Source organism: Dasypus novemcinctus, chromosome 23, assembly GCF_030445035.2.
Source record: "Dasypus novemcinctus isolate mDasNov1 chromosome 23, mDasNov1.1.hap2, whole genome shotgun sequence".
Taxonomy (NCBI): domain Eukaryota; kingdom Metazoa; phylum Chordata; class Mammalia; order Cingulata; family Dasypodidae; genus Dasypus; species Dasypus novemcinctus.
The window spans coordinates 54,550,734-54,574,079 of NC_080695.1; the positions used below are offsets into that span (position 1 = coordinate 54,550,734).

Here is a 23,346-nt window from a genome sequence, read left to right on the forward strand (position 1 = left end):
TTTGTGGTGTAATGAAATAACCAGCTCTCAGCAGGAGTTTTAATGGCTAGCCGGAGAGGACCAGAAAGTTTCTATGGCTTAATGGCTTACACACTTCTCAGCCCTCCATGATCCTTAAATATTGGCATCATTTTCTCTGTGGGAACACTTTATCTGAATAGAATGTTTTTGCTTAAAAAATATTTTTGCAAACTTTCCGGAAAGATATTCCAGACAGTCCTAACTGTAGTAATAGCAAAATGAGAAGATGCACTTAAAGAGACATGCAAAAGGCTTGACACATAGTAGGCGCTTAAGAAATGGCAGTTTCCTTCCCACAGCTCTGAGGCTATTTTCTTCTAAGAAATAAAAGTGCTACCACCCTTAGTTTGTTGATTATGAAAATATCACTGAAAGAAATCATCTAGGTAAGGAAAAGAATTTTCTTTGGGGAAGATCAAAATGAATTTTTAAAAAGAAGTGCTGCATGGGAAGTAGGTGTGGCTCGGTGGTTTGAGTGCCTGCTTCCCATGTGTGAGGTCCTCGATTCAATCCCCACCACCTCCTAAAGAAAAAAGAAAAAAAAATTAGTTGAAACTTAGTTGTAATTCTATAGCATGCTCTTCTTCTCTTCCTTCTTTCCTTGGAAAATAACTCCTTGGAGTAACGAGCTTGGCACTTTCAGGGACAATCCTGATATTGCGTAGTCTTCCATCTGGTGCCTAGAAGAGAATTCCTATGGCTTAGACCTTGTGTCAATGTTCCCATGGTTCAAGTTCTGCAGGTCTACCCTTTGCATAAGACCTTGGGTAACTAAAGACAACTCATGGAATTTTACTGAAGCGAAGGGGATATACTACCCCCGGCCTAACTTGGTGGGGGAGCTCCAGCTTGCTCAGGTGCTGGAGTTTACTCTCCCATCACCTCATCACCACCACCTCTTGGGACAAGGCCCCACCCTCTGTTCTAGCGGTGTCACAGCTGTCCTGAACTACAGCAAGGGGAGCGGATGGGCTGGAGAGCAGGCAAGTTTCGTGGCATAAGTAGAGGGCCATAGGCTAGCTGTGCTGAGGGACAGTCCTCTCCAGGTGGGACGTGAAGGACAGCCAGCCTAGCTTCTGGGCTCTGGAAAATCTATGGTGCTTGCCTAAGTGAAGATCTTTGGACTCCTCTTGGTGACCAGCTCAGGTCCCTCTCCTCTTCCGCAAGCCCACAGGGCAGTGCTCCCAGCAGCAGCAACACCTGGGAACCTGTTAGAAATGCACTTTCCCAGGCCCCACCCAGACCTATTGAATCAGAAACCCTGGGGATGGGGTCCAGTCAGGTGTTTTTAACAAACCTCCCAGGAGATCCCCAGGTCTTTCAAACCGGCAGGCAAGTTCGAGAGCCAGCGGTCTGCTCTAGTGCCATGCTCCTCAAAGTATGGGGCCCGGTTCCAGAGGCACCAGAATCACCGGGAAGCTGGTTAGAAATGCAGAATCTCAGGCCCCACCCCAGACCCCCTGAATCAGAATCTGCATTTTGACAAGATCCCCAGGGGGTTCACATACAAGTGAAGGTGTGAGCAGCACACTGGCTCTGGGTACCAAAAAAACTTAATTTGTAGCACGTGCCTGAAACTTTCTAATTTATAGGTCAATAGTTTACTCAACTTGAGGTTCCAGAGGTTGTTGCTTTTGTTTTTCTGTTTCTATGGTAACACTCACCCCACCCTCCCAATTAGTGGATGATCCAGCAGGGGGAGGGGAGAACACCCTGCGGGAGAAGTAATTAAATTCAGTGTGCACCTCAAGGGGGCCCTTGGAGTGAGTTAGGGAGGAAGAAATACACTAATTAACATTTGGACGCAGTCTCTCCTCCCTAATACTAATTACCACATTGTCTAATAGTTTCTCCCAGGAGGCTTCCCCATAAACCAACCGTTTCTTAGTCTCTCTCCACCGCCATCCAGTTTTTTCTTTTCCTTCATTTCTCAGTATCTCACACCGGACAACTACTGGGTGATTTAGAAAGTGAAACCAGGGGAGATTCAGAATTAGAATATTAACCTTTACTTTCTATTTCCTTTCAGTCCCAAACCAGAATGGGCCTACCTTGTGCCCAAAAGGCCAAAGAAACTTTATTGCCTGGGGATCTTTTAACTGACAACTTCTGTTTTGTATTCAACCAGTCTTTTTCCTTAGCTTGAAAGTGATACACAGCTCTTGCATTTTTGGCAAGTCTTTCAACCCTCTGTATACGTGTGTTTATGTGTAGTCATGACAAATACAGATTTTAGGATGCCTGTGTACCCTGGGCAGTGGGGTGTGGAAACAGGGTAGGGCCGGGAGTGAGAACACCTGGATGGCCGAGAGAAGTCATGTTGCTACGCAGGACCTCAGTTTTCTTCTAAATCAAGAGAGTTTGACAGCTGGAGGTTGCAAATTCAAATGCCTCCAGGAGCCTAGGACGTAGCCTATGGGGGACTAAGGATAGTCCCTATTCAGTCCTCTCCCCTCGTTTACCTGTGGGAATGTGGCCCAGCCTGGCCCTATATCGAGGAGTGCAAACATTTGGCAAATTCCCTTTTTTTAAAATTTCCCTGACTTTAAAATTTATTACAAGGCTACAGTGGTCAAAACAGCATGATAGTGGCATACAGATTTATAGACCAATGGAATCAAATTGAGAATACTGAACCAGATCCTCACCTCTACGGCCAATTGATTTTTGCTTGTTTTTCTTTTTTTTAATATATTTTATTCCAGAAGTTGTAAACTTACAAAACAATCATGCCCATATGTAGAATTCCCATACACCATCCCTTTCCCAACATACCACACCATTGTGTTGCTGGATTTCTTTTCTAAGTCCTTGGCTAAGCTACAAGAAAAGAATTTCAAGAGCATACTGGGTTAGTTAGGCCAGTAATTCATTAAGTAGGGAGGGAAGAGAAACGAGAGAAAATAACAAATCATGAGTCCCAGGTAGAAAGGAAGGGCTGAAGAGTGATAAAGAGGGTCAATTTACAGACTACAATTCCCCATTATGGATTATAAATGCCCGGGGTTTACTTGTGTGTTGTTCTAGGCAAGGGCGAAGGCCAGAAGAGGGGTCAAAAGGCAAGAGAGGACATGTTCAGCCTTTGCGCTTGCTTTTTGAACCATTAATTATTCTGCCCCTTTGCTAATGCGGGGGGGGGGGGGGATTTCCAGCTGTTTGCTGTTTTGATTGGTTACCCTACCCGTCAATCCCCCAGGAGGGCCCAATGATAAGGTCCCTGGAGAATATCCGGGCTTCTCCTGGTTTCTGGAGGAAATCTTGTTCTGAATGAGAGGTCTCGTGAGGGTCTTCCAGCAGCCATCTTGGGGTATTGAAGAACACGTGTTTAATGGCATCGGTTTTTCTGATTCCCTATCTAGCCTGCTTCAGTTGTGGAACATTTGTTACAGATTATGAGATAACATCATCAGACTATCATTACTAACTATGGTCCATAGTGTATATTTGGCATATTTTTCTGTACCCCCTGTGGCAGTTTAAGATTATTTATGAATTCCAAAAAAAAAGATACTAATTATGTTTGTAAACTGCTCTGTTCCTCTGGGCATGACACCATTTGATTTTAATTCAAAGGCTTTACATTTACTTGATTAAATCAAGGTTAGGACTATGATTCAGCCATGTCATTAGGACTATATAAACTGACATTCAATCAAGGAGACACACAGAAGTAGATATACAGGAGAAGATACACAGAGGAACAAAGAGAGCTCCATAGATGAGGAAGAGGAGAGAACTTGTCAGCTTTGATCCTGCAGTCCGGGGAAGAGAGATGAGCCATTCACCTGATAGTTTAGAGCTGACCTTTTGAAGAGAACAGAGTAGCCTAGCCCAGAAAAAAAGGAGCCCCGGGAGGAGAGATGAGCCTTGTGCCAGCCTGCAACTGGGCTCAGAAGACGCTGGACCCCCCAAGGCTTTAAGAGGGAAGCGGAAGCTGAACCCTGGCAGACATCACCCGCCATCTTGCTTCAGCATGTGGCAAGAGAGTTTAAATGCTGCTGTCTTTTGAAATTGCACAAACTGTTCCTGAAGTCATCTTCCACCTGCGGGTCAGCCAGGCAATGACCTCCAAACTAAGTGCTATCCCAAGACTCTTTTAGAGTTCCACCTGTTATGTTTTCTGTGTAGTCCTATCTATGTCTCTAGTTTGTGCTTTCAATAAATGTTCATTGGGTACCCATTATAAAGTAGAAATGGTAGTTGACAGAGAAAAGAAAATGGTGGGGTTTCTACCTAGAGGTGTGTGAAGAGGAGAGGTAAGCCAGGTGCCCCCTAAAATAATAAGACATGATCAGTTGTTCCTGAGAAGTCTAAGGAAAGACAGGTCTCGTTATTTAGCAAGATACACAATCGCTCTGCGGCTTGGTAAAATGGGGATAAAAATACCTCCCCATCAAGCCTGTGTGAAGATTAGCATTCTGTCTGTAAAGTGCCAAGAAGCACATTACCTGGCCCTTAGGAGGTGCTCAGCAAATGCTACCTCGTGTTATTATTTTTCTTATTACATTATAACCTCATTGGAGTAAGGGGTTTGATCTAATTAAAACCACACAAGGTAGCAATTCCTAAGTTGTAAGCAGTTGGGTCGTTTTCCCAAATCATGTATTCAGAGCATGTTTTCCCATAGACACAGCATCATGTGGTTACTTCTCCAAGGTGAATCTGGAAAAGCCTATTTCAACTATAAGGTGGCATAAATATTGCACAATTGTATCTTTTAAAAATCAGAAAACAGTGCTGCTGTATGCAAGTACAGCAGAAGCAGCAGTGATTCTTTCAGGCTCTTTTTACAAATGATGATAAAAGTCTTTTTGCTTGTTGTGAATGGTGCTTGAGAGCCTAAGGCAGTTCGAAGAGTTGCACTCTTGAAGATTCTGAAGGCAGCTTCTGAGATGTTTAAGGGCCTTTAAGATGGACCATCTAGGTTTTTAATTTGTTTAATTGCACTTTAAAATGTATAATTTCCCTTCTCCTTCAGCCAATTATTTCTAACATTGTTTTCACACTTACCCTTAAAGTGCTATCTTTAGGCTGATGACTCTCAAATTTGTATGTTTAGGCCACATGCTTAAATATCCAGTTCCCAGCTTGACATCTCCATTTGGACATTTCCTACTCAGCTCAGATTTAATATGGTCCAAAAGAGAACGCTTGTTCTTTGCCATTGCCTCCAGTTTGCCTCCTCCCAGCCTTCCCTGTCTCAGCCATGTGCCAGATGATCAGGTCAAAAGCTGGGAAACATTAAAAAAATTTTTTTTTTTCTTATTCCCATCACACCCTACATCCAATATCTCAAGTAGTACTTCAGCTTCAAAATACCATAGCCTTGTATGCAAAATGTGATCACTTCTTACCGTCTGTACTTCATCATGCCAATTCAAGCCACCATTCTCTCTAAAGCAATTGCCTGTTAACTCATCTCCTCTCTGCCTCTCCCACTTCAGTCCTGACACAGCAACCAGGATAATCTTCTGAAAGCACAAATGACATCTTATCCTTGCTTTAAAATCCTCCAAAGTCTTCCCATTGCAAGTGGAAGAAAACTCAGGCACGTTATCCTGCCCTGCAAGACACCACGTGATCTCACATCTGCCAGTCTTCCTCCACACTGGCCTTGCAATCCTGCCAGACTTGTTGCAACCCAAAGCCTTTGCACTGCGTTCCCCCTGCCAGGAAGCTCTTCCCAGCTTGTCTCCCTTCTCATCATTTAGGTCTTACTGCCACTGTCTGTTTCTTTGAAAGGATTTCCTTGAGTATCTCTGAGAGAGACTTCAAGCTGCCCACCAATTTCCACTCTTCCCCTCTCTCACAGAAACGGAACCTCCTCATTATAACTGGGCCCATAATTGCCCACCTTCTCTTAAGCTGGCTATGTGTCTACGTTCTGGTCATTGCAATATACGCGGAAATACCTTGTGGCAGTTTCTAGGAACCATCTTGAAAAGATCATTGGCACATGCCCTTTGCCCCTTTTTTCCTTTTTTCCTGGCACATGATGGCTGGAACTGGAACACCTATCTTAGACCATGAGGTAACCTCAGAAATGGAGGCCATGCCCAGAAGAGCTACAAAATAGAAGGAACCTGGGTTGCTGAGGACTTCATGGAGCAGAGCCACCGGAACAGCCCTGGACTACTTGCTTCTGGATTCCTACTTGAGAGAGAAGCAAACCCATTATCTTGTTTAAGCTGTTGTTACTTTGGGTCCTACTACCAATCTAATCCCAACTGATAGACCACTCTGTCTAAGGCAACACTCTCTCATATTTGTACATTTTTTTTCTTTAAAGCACTCAATACCTGAAAATATCTTATATATTTCTGTTTTAAATTATATTTTTATTATCTGCCTTCTCTCCTCTAGAATGTAAACCCCTTGAGGCCAGGGACTATCTGTTATGCTCACTGAGGTATCCCCACTCCTTAGAAGAGTGCCTGGTACATGATCGGTTCTAGTAAATAATGAATGATGAATTGAAGAATGAACACCTTCTATGTGCCAGACAGGGCAAGACAAAGATGACTCACGCATGTGCCTTGAGTCCCTTCCCTGAAGAGCTCGCTGTCGGTTTGAAGTGGCAATCATCCTCAACAGAGTCACCTAGAACAGTGGTTCTCAGCTGGTAGCTACTTTGCACCCCGTCTCCCAGGGGACATAGAGGCAGTTTTTGTTGTCACATTTGGGGGGCGGGGTTTGCTGGCATCTAGGAGATAGAGGCCATGGATGCTTCAGCTCACAGGACAGCCCCCCACAATAGAGAATTGTCCAGCCCCCAATGTCAACAGTGCTGAGATTAATAAACCCTCACCTTGCAATAGTCTATGCTGATTAGATTTGCCAAAGAGCAAATTGTTTGGGCTGCACAAAAGTAACCTTCTTTATGTTTGCAAAGCCCAAATCTTGAGGACAACTTGTAACAAGTAAAGCCCAGTCCAGAACTCTAGAAATAAGGGCCAGGGAAGCTCTTTGAACAGTATCATCATTACCATAAAGAAATCCAATATGAAATTTTACTTTTCCTACTTTCCTGAGAGAGCTCTGAGGCTCTATTGCTCTCTGCTGTAATAAATCTTTTCTCTTATTTTCTGTTTAGGTGAAAGGAATGTATCTACATTCACAGCCCTCCTGGAAAATGTACTTTTCTCTTGCAGATAGGCAAACAATAGGTGGGGGGAGCTGAAGAGACAAGATGTCATGGAGGTGATAGTTATGGGGCTGTTTCATATGTTTTAATGATTCTTTATTTTCCAGCTTTCTACTTTGTTAGTCACTAATGGGCGCTGTGGCCTTGGGCAGGGCACTTAATCTTCCTAAGCCTCATTTTCCTCATCTACAAATAAAGGGTAGTGGTGTGAAGCTCTATGTACCTCCCAGAAAAACACATTCTTAAAGTTGATCCGTTTCTGTGGGTGTGAAGCCATTGAAAGTAGGACCTTTGGTTGAGGTTACTTGAGTTCAGGTGTGGCCCAATTGAATCAGGATGGGTCTTAATCCTATTCCTTAAGTCCTCTCTGAAGGAATAAAATGCAGGCAGACAGAGAAGAGACACAGAGGGAGCAGCCAGAAGCGGGACATCAACAGAGTCCAGAAGAGAAGAGACAGATCCAGAGGCACCACTATGTGACAAGTGAAGGATCACCGGCAGCCAGCCCCAGAACGCCAGACTTCAAGAAGAAAGCATCGTCTTGATAATGCCTTGATTTGAACCTTTTCCCACCTCAAACCATGAGCAAATAGACTCCCACTGTTTAAGCAGAACCACATCAAGGTACATGCTTGAACAGCCTAGGAAAATAAAACAGTTGGATTAAGCCATGGATTAGTCTTACAGCCTTAAATAATCATAATGATAACTGCTGGCAACAAACACCTTGGGTTTGAAGAAAGTAAATTTGAAAACAAAGAAAAATTTAGCTATTCTCTAGCATCAACATTTCCCCCCTATTTACAAAAATAAAATATCAGTGTTAATCTTTGGGACAGCATTCCCCAAAATATCCTTCTTAGAATTTAATTCTTTAAGATAAGCAAATGGGACTTTATGGGGAAAAAATGTTTGGGAAACATATTAGATCTCCTTCCTGGAGAGGAACAATAAATCATTTTAACTTTTTTCTGAACCTGGTGGCCCTCACTTGTTTGACCAGAGAATCTATTTTTCATTGAATGTTTTATTAACATCCTACAGAAACAGTGTTCCTTGAAACTCACTTTTGGTACCCTGCCTTGATATAAAATGACATTATCCTTTGCTCTATTCTTACTTGGAGAGGGAATTATGGTACCTGCTAAAAAGAATCCCAAAGGAGACAGACAGCATGCATCACAACCCACCTGGCCGTTGATAGAAGTTGGGGAATTGCCCATGTGCTTGATATCCAGCAACAGTAACATATTTAGCACACTACTAATAAAATGCATTTATTGTCCTAATTTTGTAGTTTCATAACCTGTAATACAAAGAGAGAAATTTAAATGCATGCCTCTTTGCTGAAGTTACTGTCAATCATATTCACCAAGTGCCTTTATTGTAGAGATAGCAAATAGCTTTCTTCTCTCTTCACAACTCAGACCAATGGGTATCTGCCACCTGGGAACACTGTTTTTTACAAAAGATGATAAGACCTTCAATGGGTTTGAAGGGAAAAGATGTTGTGATTGATTGTTGATGTCTGTCATGGGTGTGGGCTAGAGGAGGGGATGGTATGCCTGCTGTGTGTTTCCTAACCAAAAATCAGAGGTTTGTTACAAACTGAAGCTGGGGAAATGTTGGATTCCTCTAGGTTCTTGGTTATATTGCAAAAAAGAATTTAAGAACACACCAGTTTAGTTAGGCCAGTAAAAAGAATTTATTGAGACATGGGGGGAAAGAACAGAGCTTGCTGAGAAATGGGAGAGAAGGACAAAAATACACACTGAGATTTGATGCTGTCTCCTCTAGGCAGAGAGAAAGAGATTGGGCTTGCGTGGTTACCATTTAAGCTATTAATTATTTCTCCCCTTGGTAATGCTAAGGCGAAGGGACCCAACTGTTACTGGTTACTCCACCAATGGTGGGGACCAATGGTGAGGCCTGTTTGGAATATCCAGGGCCTCCCCTAGGTCCTGGAAAGAGTTCCAACTGGGAAGTCAAGGTTATGATCAAGGTCTCTTCATGGTATCAGCCATGTTGCCTGTCGACCATGTTGCCTGTCAGGCCAGCCGCCTTCCCCATTTCACTATACAAACTTGCCTCAAAACTACCCAATTTGGTTTGGTTGAGGAATTAAGACTTAATATACATAAGTGCCAAAATAAGTGGTTGAAATAATTCTATGAGAAAACCAGAGAAAGGAAACTTTCTTCAGGTCTTATGGTAAAGAAAAACTGCAGGCAAGAGTTAAAACCTGAGTTGCGCCTTGAATGGTAGCAAGGGTTAGGTCTTGTAAGCAGACTGCAGAGGCAATTCAGCAGAGATGGCTGAGGAACTGCCAACGCCCGGGATCACTTGTATCTCTAGAGCTGCCTAGATACAATGTCTGCACCCCTTGAAGAGTGCTCAGTAAAGGATACATTCTTATCCTTTAACTTGATCTAGCACAGCACTGTCTAACAGAAATAGAATGTGAGCCACATATGAAATTTTAAACTTTCCAGTAGCAACAACAACAAAAAAAGGTAAAGAGAAATAGGAAATACTCATTTAACTAATATATTTTGTTTAACCATAACTACTGAAAATATTATTCCTTCAACATGTAATCAATATAAAAACTAATAATGAAATATTTTACACTTTTTTTTTTTTGGCGATAAGTCTTTGAAAGCTGGTGTGTCTTTTATACTCACAGCACATCTCAATTCAAACTAGCCAAGGGTGGCAGACTTGGCCCAGTGGTTAGGGCATTCGTCTACCACATGGGAGGTCCGCGGTTCAAACCCCGGGCTTCCTTGACCCGTGTGGAGCTGGCCCATGCGCAGTGCTGATGCGCACAAGGAGTGCCCTGCCACACAGGGGTGTCCCCTGCGTAGGGGAACCCCACGCGCAAGGAGTACGCCCGGTAAGGAGAGCCGCCCAGCGCGAAAGAAAGCGCAGCCTGCCCAGGAATGGCGCCGCACACATGGAGAGCTGACACAACAAGATGACGCAACGAAAAGAAACACAGATTCCCATGCCGCTGACAATAACAGAAGTGGACAAAGAAGATCTAGCAAATAGACACAGAGAACAGACAACTGGGGTGGGGGGGTGAGGGGGGCGGGGAAAGGGGAGAAAAATAAATAAATAAATAAATCTTTAAAAAAAACAGCCAAGTTTCAAGCGCTCAATAGCCTCAGGTAGTTACTGGCTACCATATTGGAGGATACAGAGCCAAACTACCACCCTTGTTAGTATGTTCTTTCTTCCAAAAAGTTTGAATTACATCAATTATGTTTCTGAAGTTTCCCTAAAATCTGTTCTGATGGACACAACTGATGCTAGTAGTATATTTTCTTAATCTAAAAAAAATTAAATCTATAAATACCATATAAGAAACTTCATTAATTACTTTTTTAAAAAAGTAATTAATTAATTTAGAGAATGAGTCCTTTGATAAGGAAATCGGTGCCTTTGTAGTAAAAAAAAAAACACTGTTGCATATTCTCAGACCAATGGAGGGATCTTTTTAAAAATTTATTTATTTCTACCCAACCCCTCATTGTTTGTACTGGCTGTGTCTGTTCATCTTCCTTGTTTCTTTAGGAGGTACTGAGAACTGAACCCAGGACCTCCAATATGGGACAGAGGCGCCTAATCCTTGGGGCCACCTCTGTTCCCTGCTTTGTTGTATCTCTCATTAGGTTTTTCTTCTTGTATCTCTTGTTGCATCAGCTTGCCACACCTGCCCGTTGCACCAGCTCACTGTCTTCTTTAGGAGGCACCGGGAACCCAACCACAGACCTCCCATGTGGTAGGCAGGAGCTCAATTGCTTGAGCCACATCTGCTTCCGGGATCTTTAATATTTTATCTTACTGACCTCTTTTATAGAATCTAAGGTAACTTTTTTCCTGGAAAATACTGTGAGATTTTTATGATTCATGTTATCAATACTCCTTCGTAATAGCCTTTCTGAAGTTAAGTACAACCTTCCCTTCCTGTGCTGGTCCCGGGCCTGCTTGCCTTCAGAACCATCCCTTGTTGTGCTCTGCTTGCTATATAGCACAGACGTTGAGCCTTGAGGTCCACGTTTTCCATTTGTCTTTTCTTTTTAAATTTTTATTGTGGTAACATATGTATGACATAACATTCCCCATTTTAATCACTTTCAAGTATGCAACTTAGTGATATTACATTCATAGTGTTGTGGTACCATCACCACCATCCATTACCAAAACTTTCATCACCCCAAACAGAAACTCTGTTCCCATCCTACACCCGTACCCACTCCCCAACCCTTGACACTGGTAACTAACATACTTTTTGTCTCTATGAATGTGCATTTTCTAGTTATTTCATATAGTGAAATCATGCAGTATGTGTCCTTTGGGATCTGGCTTATTTCACTTGACATGATGTCTTTAAGGTTCATTCATTTTTCAACATGTATCAGAATTTTCTTTTTACAGCTGAATCATATTCCATTGTATTACATACCACCATTTGTTTACCCATTCATCTGTTGATGGACACTTGAGTTACTTGCACTTTTTTGGATATTGTGAATAATGTTGCTATGAACATTGGCAACAAATATCTGCTTGAGTCCATGTTATTTTAGGTCGTTAGGGTATATACCTAGGAGTGGAATTGCTAGGTCATATGGTAATTCCATGTTTAGCTTTTTGAGGAACTGCTAGACAGTTTTCCATAGTAGCTGTGGAATGTTCTTTCCCATCAGCAGTGTAGAAGGGTTCCAATCTCTTCACATCCTCACCAATACGTTATTTTCTGTTAATATTTTTAGGATTTTATTTCATCTACCTTATTTTTCTTTATTTATCACCCCTTCCCCCAGATCGTTTTTTTCTCTGTCTGCTCGTTGTTTGCTCACCTTCTCCAGGACACATCGGGAACTGAACCTGGGACCTCACACATGAGAGACGAGTGCCCAATGGCCTGAGCTACATCTGCTCCCTGCGGGCTGTGGCGTCTGCTGGCTTGTGGCCTGTGCTTGGTGCAGCAGGTGTGGCGTCTAGCTCATTGCAGTGGGGTGGTGTCTAGCTCATTGCGGTGGGAGGTGGAGTCTGCTCTTCTTATTTTAGGAGGCACTGGAACCTGAACCCAGGACCTCCCCTGTGGGAGGCCGGTGCCCAAATGGTTGAGCCATGTTGGCTTCCCTGTTTTCTGTTATTAATACTTTAATAATAGCTACTGTAGTGGGCATGAAGTGGTATCTCATTGTGGTTTTGATTTGCATTTCCCTAGTGGCTAATGGTGTAGAGCATCCTTTCATATGCTTATTAGCCATTTGTTTATATACTTTGGAGAAATGTCTTTTCAAATCCTGTGCATATTTTAAATTTGGATTGTCTTTTGTGTTGAATTTTCAGAGTTCTTTATACTTTCTGGATATTAAACACTTATCAATTATGGTTAGCAATTATTTTCTCCAATTCTGTGGATTGGCTTTTTGCTTTCTTGATAATGACCCTTGATGAATGAGTTTTTAATTTGATGAAGTCCAATTTTATTCTCTCTTTTCTTTTGTTGCTCATACTTTTGGTGTAAAGTCTAAGAATCCATTGCCTGGACAAGGTCCTAAAGATAGTTCACTATGTTTTCTTCTAAGGGTTTTATAGTTTTAGCTCTTTTAGTTAGGTCATTGATCCATTCTGAGTTCATTTTCATATATGGTATGAGGTAGTAATCTACATTCCTTCTTTTGTATGTGGACATCCAGTTTTCCCAGCACCATTTGTTAAACAGATTATTTTTCCCCATTGAGTGGATTTGGCACCCTTGACAAGAATCATTTGCCCTTAGGTGTGTGGCTTTATTTGTGAACTCTCAATTCTATTCCATTGGCCTATATGTTAGTCCTTGTGTCAGTACCACACTACTTTGATTATAGTAGCTCTTTAATAAGTTTTGGAATCAGAAAGTATGAGTCCTTTCTTCTTATTTTTCAGGATTATTTTGTTTTTTCAAGGTCTCTTGCAATTCCATTTGATTTGAGGATCGGCTTTTCCTTTTCTGAAAAATCACTGCTGGAATGTTGATTGGGATTGCATTTAATCTGTAAATCACTTTGGATGTATTGGCATCTTAACAGTATTAAGTCTTTCAATCCATTAACATGGGATCTCTTTCCATTTACTCAGGTCTTCTCTGGTTTCCTTCAGCAATGTTCTGTGATTTTCTACATACAAGGCCTTTACATCCTTGGTTAAATTTATTCCTAGATATTTGATTCTTTTGGTTGCTGTTGTAAGTGGAACTGTTTCCCTGATTTCCTTTTCAGATTTTTCTTTGGTGAGATATACTGAGTTTTATGTGTGAAGATTGTGTCTTCCAGGCTCTCATAAGAGCTGGTTTCTGGCTGGGTTCAGCCAATGAGAGGTGCTGGCAGGAGATTGGAGGGCAGAAGGGGGAGAAACCAAGGCATATCTCTTCCTCTCTGTCTCTTCCTCAAGCACCCGAATCTCCTTTGTGGCTCCACCTCCCAAAGGAAAGACCTGGCCCACATCTGTGACCATGTGTGACCACGGTCTTGGACGTTGTAACACCTTCTTTCCCTTTTGTCCCTGAGCCCTTTGGGTGGTAGTGGCTTCCTGCTGTTGCTAATTGCTGGATCACCTCGCTGGATCAGTCACAGGCTTTCAAGAAACAGATGGGATACTTAACTGGGGAGATACTCAGAGTGTTAATAAAAGGACCATTTACGGAAGTGTGGACAAGGTTTTGGTAAGCTAACAAGGAATGGTTCAGTACAGCGTTAATAACAGTGGGGAGTCTCTATCACCCTTAGACCCAAAGATCAAGGGGAGGGAGGGAGAGGTCACTGGAACCTAGAGTGGGTGACTAGATGAAGCTCCCATACGAGAGGGACAGTGGCCTTCAGTAGAGGGCCGGAGTCACCTCCAGGTGACCTACAGGGAGGAGGCTGGAGGAATAAACACCCAAACATCACTTTTCTCCTGCCCTCCATCTTCTGGTGGTGCCACCTCAACCACAAGACATTGTACAGGGGACCCTGTGGATGAAGTCCACCCAGCTTAGCCTCTGGGGACCAGCGCAGGGTGGAAAAGGACGGAGAGTGGATCTGGAGGAGAAAATGAAAGGTAGCCGGCATACACATGCACACATTATCCCCTATTTGGCTTCTCAGTAGCTAAACACCATTTGACCTATGTTTGAAAAATTATTCTGGCCCTATGTGGAAAAAAACTTATTATTATTGTGTGTGTTGTTGTTAATCACTTGGCAACAATATACCTTTAAGAAAAAATGTGCTATGTCAGGGGTGGGCAAACTACAGTCTATGGACCTAAACAGCCAGGTGCTTGTTTTTGTAATTAAAGATTTATCGAAACATAGTCTGCCCTTTCTTTTTTTTTTAAAGATTTCTTTATTTTAAAAATTAATTTATTTATTTTTAATCCCCCGCCCTCCCCAGTTGTCTGTTCTCTGTGTCTGTTTGCTGCGTCTTGTTTCTTTGTCCGCTTCTGTTGTCGTCAGCGGCACGGGAAGTGTGGGCGGCGCCATTCCTGGGCAGGCTGCACTTTCTTTCGCGTTGGGCGACTCTCCTTACGGGGCACACTCCTTGGGCATGGGGCTCCCCTACGCGGGGGACACCCCTGCATGGCAGGGCACTCCTTGCGCGCATCAGCACTGCGCATGGGCCAAGGAGGCCCGGGGTTTGAATCGTCTCCCATGTGGTAGACAGACACCCTAACCACTGGGCCAAGTCCGCTTCCCTGCCCTTTCATTCACATATTGTCTATGGTGCTTCAGTGCTTCAAGGGCAGAGGTGAGTTGTTGCAACAGAGGCTACATGGCCCACAAAGTCTAAAATATTTATCCTTTTGCCTTTTATAGAGAAAGTCAGCCTGTTCCTCTGCTATACCCGATACACCAGGCAGTATACATAATTTGTAAATCTTACCAAAAAATGAAAATAAGGAGCCCCTTGTTAAAAAATCACTAAGTATTTGAAATAGCAACAGCAGAACATCAAGCCAAATTCAAGACCCTTCTAAGGATGGCGCTCTGTGTGACTGCATAGGTCAAATACCCAAAATGCTGGCCTTTCTGCCAGGAAGTCTCTTGAGAGATTACATGATGTATGAACATATTAAGTATGATCTGGGCACAGAATGTTTAGGCAGAAGTTATCAATCAATTCATGTGTTTTTGTATGTCTTCAATCTGATGACTGCTTGTCTGTATGTGTGTCTTAAGTTTTCAATATATATCTGATGAGTAAAGTTGTGACAATTTCTTGCAACAGTGATTTTTCAGTCTTCGAGAGAGTTTTATTTTTTGCTGTCTACTTTAACCTAAGCGTGCATTATACCTGGTGTGTTCTCTTAGAGTTTTGTCAATGCATTATAATTCTTTGTAATACTCTCAAGTAAGTTTGGCAAACACTGAGTTAGAGTTTCCGTTCATTACTTGCAGGATGAGGTTGGACAATACCAAAGGGGAGAAAGTAAAAATTGAAAATTTCAGCTCCCCCCCCCAGTCTAACTCCCCAGGGATAAGTACAGGAGTTTTTGCCACAGGATATTATGTGAGTTCTGGAAAAACCTTACGTACTGCAGAATCACATGCACTAAAAATCACAGGCTGCTGGAGGAAATAGGGTCAGGGCAGATCACTCAAGCCTTGTGCTCTGTGACTAGAGGACTAATGAGAATAACAATGATACCTGGGGGGACAGACAGCCCAGGCAGGTGGCCCCAGCTGGGGCTGGAGACTGGAAGCTGGAAACTGCCTTGGAGGATGTTAAAAATACACAAAACCTGGAGTGGGTGTAGCTAGTGGTTGAGCTCTTCCTCTGCAGGTACGAGGACCTGGGTTCAATCCCTGCTACCTCGTAAAAAAAACATTACACAAAACCATGGCATGGCAATGCTGGCTCAGAGGCCTGAGACAATGGAGATGAAGCTGAACTACTAGCAAGGGAGGAAGTGCAACCTGTCAGAAAACTGATGCAACCTGCTAGTTGCTGAGAGCCACCTTCCCCTCCAGAGGCTGGGGTGTGCCTCTGTGGGGAGGGAGCCCTGAAGCACTTACTCTTCACATTTTCTTAAAAGAAAACCCAAAGGACAGACTCCTGTTCTTGAAGCAACTGAGTTGAAGACTATCATGCAACTGCTTCTATTCTCTCTTCCCTTGCCTGGAAAATAAAAGTGTCTGAACCAGCACAACTTCTGGGTTATACAGTCAACGTTCCCCTAATTACCATCTACTTGGTATTACAGAAACACACAACGAAGCAGAAAAGACTGTTTTATCAAGAGCTTAATATATTAGAGTTTAATGTGTATCCCTCCAGCCTTTTCCTCTATCTATCAATACATGGATAGACACATACTAGCTAGATGTGTATGTTTTCTTTACAGAAATGTTATACTACAGATATTGTTCCACAGTCTCCTTTTTAAAGAAAATCTTTCCAACTCAGTAGGTGTAAATCTTCCTGCAAACTTTTGTTCCCTCAAATCTAAACAGTGCCAGTGATTTTTTTACCTTAAAAATAATTGTAGGGAAAAAATCATGTGTGTGTAGATATATATAGTTCTTTATGTTTATATATATCATGCGTACATAATTCATTACATATTTATATATATATAATTCTTTCTAGTTGAAGACAGTGGCTGTATGGTATTTCATTTATTTCACCATTCATAGAGGTTTAAGGAGCACAAAATAAGGAGTTTGGACTTGATATAACAGGTAGCAGGAGGCATTGTTTGAGTTTTTGGCAGGGGAGTGGGGGGAGGTTAGAGTATCTCACAACAGCAGGGTTGTTTTGGGGAGATTTTTCACCATCCTAAATATCTTCAATTATAGACAGTTTGGAAACTAGAGAACAGAACAAAGAAATACTAATAATCCCACTACCTTAATATACAACTGCTCCTATCCTGGGTACTCCCCATCAATCTTTTCAAGATGAACATATGTTCATAAGTTTTTAAAAAATACTTAAAATAGAGTTCTCTAAAAGAGATCCAACCGGTAAGAATTACTTGGCATTTGGAATTTCATGCATGATGTTGGTACATACAGGATAGTCTGGAAAATGTTCCTCCTTATATGTCCCTCACATGATTTCCAGGCAGGGGGTGTCTTTGGCATGAGATAGTCTGGGGTTCAAGTGCCACTTAGGGCTGTGTGATCCAGGGAAGGTCACTCACTAAACTTTGCAAGTTCAGTTTCTTCTTGTGAAGAATGGGCATTTGACAATATTTACCTCCCGGGGCTTGAGGAGTAGTGGTGGTGGTAAAAGGTAAATATCACGGGACATCTCAGCGGTCATTATTATTTTGACAAAATGGTGAAAATGGTGGTGTCTGCTTTTAAATGTGGTAGCACAGGACACGCCGTGTTAGTTCTAGTTCTCCTCCGTCCCTGGTGTTTGCTGGGACCAAACACTTCCCAAATGCTTGCTGGTGATTTGGAGATCAGACTACTATTTCTCCACAATTCTGTTATTTTCATATTCCTGTTTCCCTTACCCAAGGTGACGTAATACTCGGCCATCTGCTTCCCCTTCATCCAAAAGTCACCTCAAGCCATGGTTTTTCTGAGAAACCACGTCCAGGGCCCAGCAAGGAGCATCCCCTGAGAGGTGGTATCCTGGGGAAATGGTGCATACACTGTGCCAAGCGGTGTGACCTTCAAATCATTCTAGCTACAAAAGACGGCATAGAATAAGCCTTCATTTGCCTCCATGGCATGGGACTAAGGGATCATTTCCATTATGAAGCTCTGAAATGAAACACTTATCCTCCTTACTTGCCAGAAGCTATAAAGATTTTGACACCCAATTGCTTTTAAGAACGCAGACTACTCATACAAATTGATAAATTAAGTTGATTGCTGGTTAAAACAAATTGTAGGGACAGCATGTAAACAGACAACCAAGCATGAGTTTAAGTTTCAGCTCTACAGTTTACTAGCTGTCACCTTGGTAGAGTTATATCCTCTATAAACCTCTGCTTTATCACCAGTAAAATGGGAATAAACAGAGTAACCAACTTTTGTGGTCATCGTGAGGATTAAATGAGCAATGAGCTAGTTATATAAAGTACTTTGCACAGTGCCTGGCAAGTAGCAATGTTAACGATTGTTATTATAAATTTTATTATTACTATTATTACCATTACTATCAGGAGATTGGTTTAGGCTCCAAGGCATGGCAATAAATACTGAAGGCACCACTCTCATTTACCCTGACTTTAATTTCCGTCTGATACCTCCCCTTCCCACCCCCACTGTCCAACAAAGTCCCTTTCTCTTTAACCCAATCCAAGGGCACTGCTCTTAGGCAAGATGTTTAAGAAAGATGGAGTTGGGGGAGAACTCTAGGAAAGACCCAAGAAGCCAAGGATTAAAATGTGGACAGGAAACCCAAGCTACATTGCTAGGAGCTCCTACCAACAGCTGAGGCAAAAGGAAGATGAAGAAATTTCTGTCTAGACAATGCTTGCCAATCAACCTTCAAAGTAAAAAGTTTGCTCCCATGCAATCCAATTCTTCAGAAAGATGTTTACTAGGTACAAGAACGATAGAGGGAAAACGGACTTGGCCCAGTGGTTAGGGCGTCCGTCTACCACATTGGAGGTCCGCAGTTCAAACCCCGGGCCTCCTTGACCCGTGTGGAGCTGGGCATGCGCAGTGCTGATGCGCGCAAGGAGTGCCCTGCCACGCAGGGGTGTCCCCCGCCTAGGGGAGCCCCACGCGCAAGGAGTGCGCCCCGTAAGGAGAGCGCCCAGCGCGAAAGAAAGCGCAGCCTGCCCAGGAATGGCGCCGCCCACACTTCCCATGCTGCTGACGACAACAGAAGCGGACAAAGAAACAAGACGCAGCATACAGACAACCGAGGGGCGGGGGGAATTAAATAAATAAATAAATCTTAAAAAAAAAAAGAACGATAGAGGCTCAAGAGTCACTGAAAATGCTAAATGGCAACTGTACAAACCCATCACCTGCAAGACTTGCTGCTGCTGGAGACTGCCCACAATTTATTTACCTGTATCTTTTATTTTTTAAAGATTTATTTTACTTATTTCTCTCCCCTTCCCACCTATTGTCTACTCTCTGTGTCCATTGGCTGTGTGTTCTTCTGCCTTCTGTGTCCGCTTGCATTGTCGGGCGGCACCAGGAAACTGCGTTTCTTTTTTGTTGCGTCATCTTGCTGCATCAGCTCTCCATGTGTGTGGCACCACTGCTGGGCAGACTGCATTTTCTTCACACAGGGCGGCTCTCTTTGCAGGACAGCACTGTGCATGGGCCAGCTCACCACACCGGTCAGGAGGCCTTCGGGATCGAACCCTGGACCCTCCATATGGTAGATGGGCACTCTATCAGTTGAGCCACATCCCCTTCCCTACCTGTGTCTTTGATAATGGTTAAATTATGAGAAGGAAAGGAGCTGGCTTCTTCGACTCTCCATGCAAATCCTCCTGTACTGCAGGGCAAAATCACCCTCCTGTTTTCTAACTCAGTCATTCTCTACTTTATAAATCACAAAAAGTTTCTGATGAGCAGCATGGGCCTTCCTCTTCTATTGTTTGGAGAATGCGCGAGCCACTGGGCAGCACATCTTGTGCCCTGATTCATGGAAGCTTGGGGCTCTGCCTCCAGCTGAGGCAGCCTGCGCGGAGATTTCAAATGTGTCATGAAGTTTCCGAGCCAAATTCCTCCTGCACCAATTTGAAAACGTGCTATAAAAATAGCCCCGACTGAGGGAGGCTGACCTGTGACAAAGGTTTACTAGAGTGGAGCAGGAATAAGAAAGCTATGTTTTTAAAAACACCTGTGTTCATGTTTCTGTGACATGGGTCTACTTTTTAAGATTAGACTTTAAATATCCCTGTTGTACTTGAGTCCCCTTTTTTAGAACGAGGTTTCTCAATTTTTGGTGCCTAATTGGGATTCATCCTGGGCCGGATCTGGGAATTAAAGAAAATGAAAGAGAGAGTGTTATCTTTTGTTTACTCTGGAAGTAAATTAGAGTATGCATCTAGGAAATTTGGAAGATCTGTCTAAGAAAATCTTGGCGGTTAAGGACTCTGAGGTTGGCCTGTGTTCAATTCCTGACTCCAGGGTCTTTCAGAAGTTATGAGGGAATTAGACTACTCAAGTTTTTGAGGTTCTGCATACCTCATAAATGTAAGAAACACCAAAGGGGGCACAAAATTTGTGGTACATTTTAAGAATGTCCTTTTTAACAAATGAACACTTTTTTGGATTTGCTTTAAAAAAATTTTTTTTAAATTAGAGCACTTGTAGGTTTACAGAAAAATCATGGGGAAAGCAGAATTCCCATTTTTACCTTCTCTCCCCCCCCCCCAACATTTTTAATGCAAGGGGAAGAAAATGACAACTACAAGGCAATATAATTACTTATTCATCAGTCAATAACATGATTTATTACAAAATAGTAATGCATAGTCATTACAAATGTGTGGGTTGGTAATGGGACACAGTTTTAAAATCCTGGCTTCCTTCCTGTCAGTGTGTCTCCAGGTCTTTGTGTAGAATTTCATTAGGCAATAACGTCAAAGATCTAAATCTGAGGCCTTTGACGAATGTCAGGTCGGGGCCAAATGTTCTCTCCTGGCCCTGCCTGTGACAGTCCCTGCCTGGCCCTGCTTGTTGCCAGCTGGGTGACCTTGGGCAGGCTGCTTAGCTTCTCTTGGCATCAGTCTCAAATTGTAAAATGCCTCATTGGTACCTACTTCATAGTATGTTTTTGGAGAATTCCATGAAGTAACCCACACAGAGCATTTGGCTTAGGATTCAGCATCAGGAAACACTTGATAAATATTAGCTAGAGTCAGTCACTATTATTAGGGCTAAGACTATGCTTTGGCCAAAGGTTACTTAATTGGTTTATGTGGGTCATTGCCTCACCCCAAGTGCATGCATTCTTTGTTCATTAGTTCACCACGTATTTATAGAATGCTTACCTTTAGTTTAAAATTTTTATGTTACAAATACCACTTTTGTATTTTTAATTGGGAAATTAGCAAGAAGCAGAAACAAAGAAATCACGCATGAACCCACTTTTCACAGGCCTTCGTTATTAGATAAATTTAGTAAATTTTCTTTTGCCTTTTTTCTATGAAACTTTTTAAAACAGCGTTGAGGTCATAGCACATGGTCACTTTTGAATCTCATGCTTTTTTAATTTAACGTGTTAGTATAATATTTTCCCCATTTCATTAAAAATTCTTCATAAAGGGGTATGGGTGTAGCTCAGTGGTTGAGCACCAGCTTCCGGTGTACGAGGTCCCAAGTTCAATCCCTGGTATCTCCTAAAAAAAATTTTTTTTTATTATAAAAAAAATTCTTCATAAATACAATTTTAATGGTGGCGGAAAATTCCAACTATGAATGTGTTGTCCCTCAATCAGTCTATTACTGGACACTGGCATAATTCCCAACATCTTGCTATTAAGAAGATTGAGATTAATGCTCTTCTCTATTATTCTTGGTCTGTATTTTCGATAGTTTCCATTTTGCTCCTACAGACAAATGTTTCCTGAGTGCTTACTACAGGTCAGGCGCTGTGTTGTGTGCTGGAATAGAGGGGTTAGGGGTGCAACAGGTGGAGCCTTTGGTCTCATCAAGTTCGTCTCCTAAGGATGAGACAGACAATAAATGTGCAAACAAACCTAATACTTGCAGATGGTGATGGGTGCTAGAGAGGAAAGAAATGTGACAGAGAATAAGAGAAGGGTCTTGGGAAGCTCTTTTGGGCAGGGAGGTCAGGGAAAAACTCTCTGTAGTGTTAGGTCCTGGTAACCGTGGCCAGGACTAGGGCAAGGTGAATGAGGGCACAAAATTTGAAGGAGTCACTCACTCTCAGGTCGTGTGAGAGCCGCCCGCTTTTGCATGAAAGTATGAGTGAGTGCCTCCTTAAATGTTGTGCCCTAGGCACACCTCATTCACCTTGCCCTCGTCCTGACCCTGATGGGGAAATATATATATAGGGAAGGCATTCCAGGCAGAGGGAACAGCAAGTGCAAAGCTCAGAGGCTGGACAGGCTTGGTCTGTTCAGGTACCGTGATTGAAGTGGAGTAAAGAAAGCAAGTGGTAATGGAGCCAGCAAAGCAGAACCAACAAAACAAATGAGAATAAAATCTTTGGAACGTTTTGAAAGTTAATAATATTTTATGTAAGTTTTTAAAATATCCAAGTAATTATGGGAAAAATTAGGTTTTCAATTCCGCCCCTTCTCCCCCCCCCATCCCGCACCCAGTGGTTTAGCATTATTTTTACAAGCCACACGTATTGGGAAGTGGAGTTGGGTTGGCCCCAATAACTATTTCAGAGCTTAAGGGTTCTAAAGTGGTGGTTCTCAACATTGGCTGCATATTGGAATCTCTTATCGAAGTCTAAAATGTGCTGATGTCTGGACCTCCACTGAGGGATTTTGATTTAATTGATCTGGGATGGGGTCTGGGCAAGGGGATTCTACTGCACAACCGAAATTGGGAACCATTAGTTTTCTGTTCTAGGTATGAGCTGCTGTGGAATGACTGTGATGTAGGAGAAACAGAATTTTCAGCCTTTAATAGGCTCTTTTAAAAAAAATGTTTTATGATTGTCTCTCTTTTTTTAAAAGATACATAGATCACAGAAAATGTTGCATTAAAAAATATAAGTGGTTCCGATATTCCCCACTCCCCCCCTCTCATAGGCTCTTAACAATGATTTATCTGGATTTTTTTCCCAAAGAAGAATGGGAAGCTATTGATGGGTTTTAAGTAGGGTGGTAACGTGATCTGATTTTTATTTTAAGAAAATCACTTTGGCTTCAGTATGGCAAATTTCCTTAGGATAGATTACCAGAAGTGGAAGGACTGCAGGGAGATGGGATTAACAATTTTAAGTCTTTGGATATACACCATTCAATTGCTTTCTAGGAAGTTTCTGCCAGTTGACACTCAACCACCTGCTGTGTCCTCACACTACCTCTGTGCCAGGCATTGGGTGTTTTTGAGGCTTAATTATTTCTACCGGAAAAGTAAAAAAAATAATGACAAATAAGAAACACAACTGAGCAACTGAATACAATCCCTACCAGTGGCTTTCCCCTTTTCTCCCTCTTCATTGGTCAAAATATTATCCAAATAGCCATGTGCTTCAGAGAAGTTGCACATTTGATTTCTAGCTAAC

The 23,346-nt window shown here is 42.4% G+C and overlaps 1 long non-coding RNA gene across 1 annotated transcript; it reads right to left on the reverse strand.

Moving 5' to 3' along the window:
* Nucleotides 1-404: 404 nt before the first annotated feature.
* LOC139437455 (uncharacterized) lies at nt 405-1,965 on the reverse strand. The gene is made up of 2 exons (XR_011647258.1): nt 1,900-1,965; nt 405-544 (listed from the first exon to the last, which is right to left on the reverse strand). It is a non-coding gene; the product is annotated as an uncharacterized lncRNA (long non-coding RNA).
* Between the last annotated feature and the right edge of the window lie 21,381 nt (nt 1,966-23,346).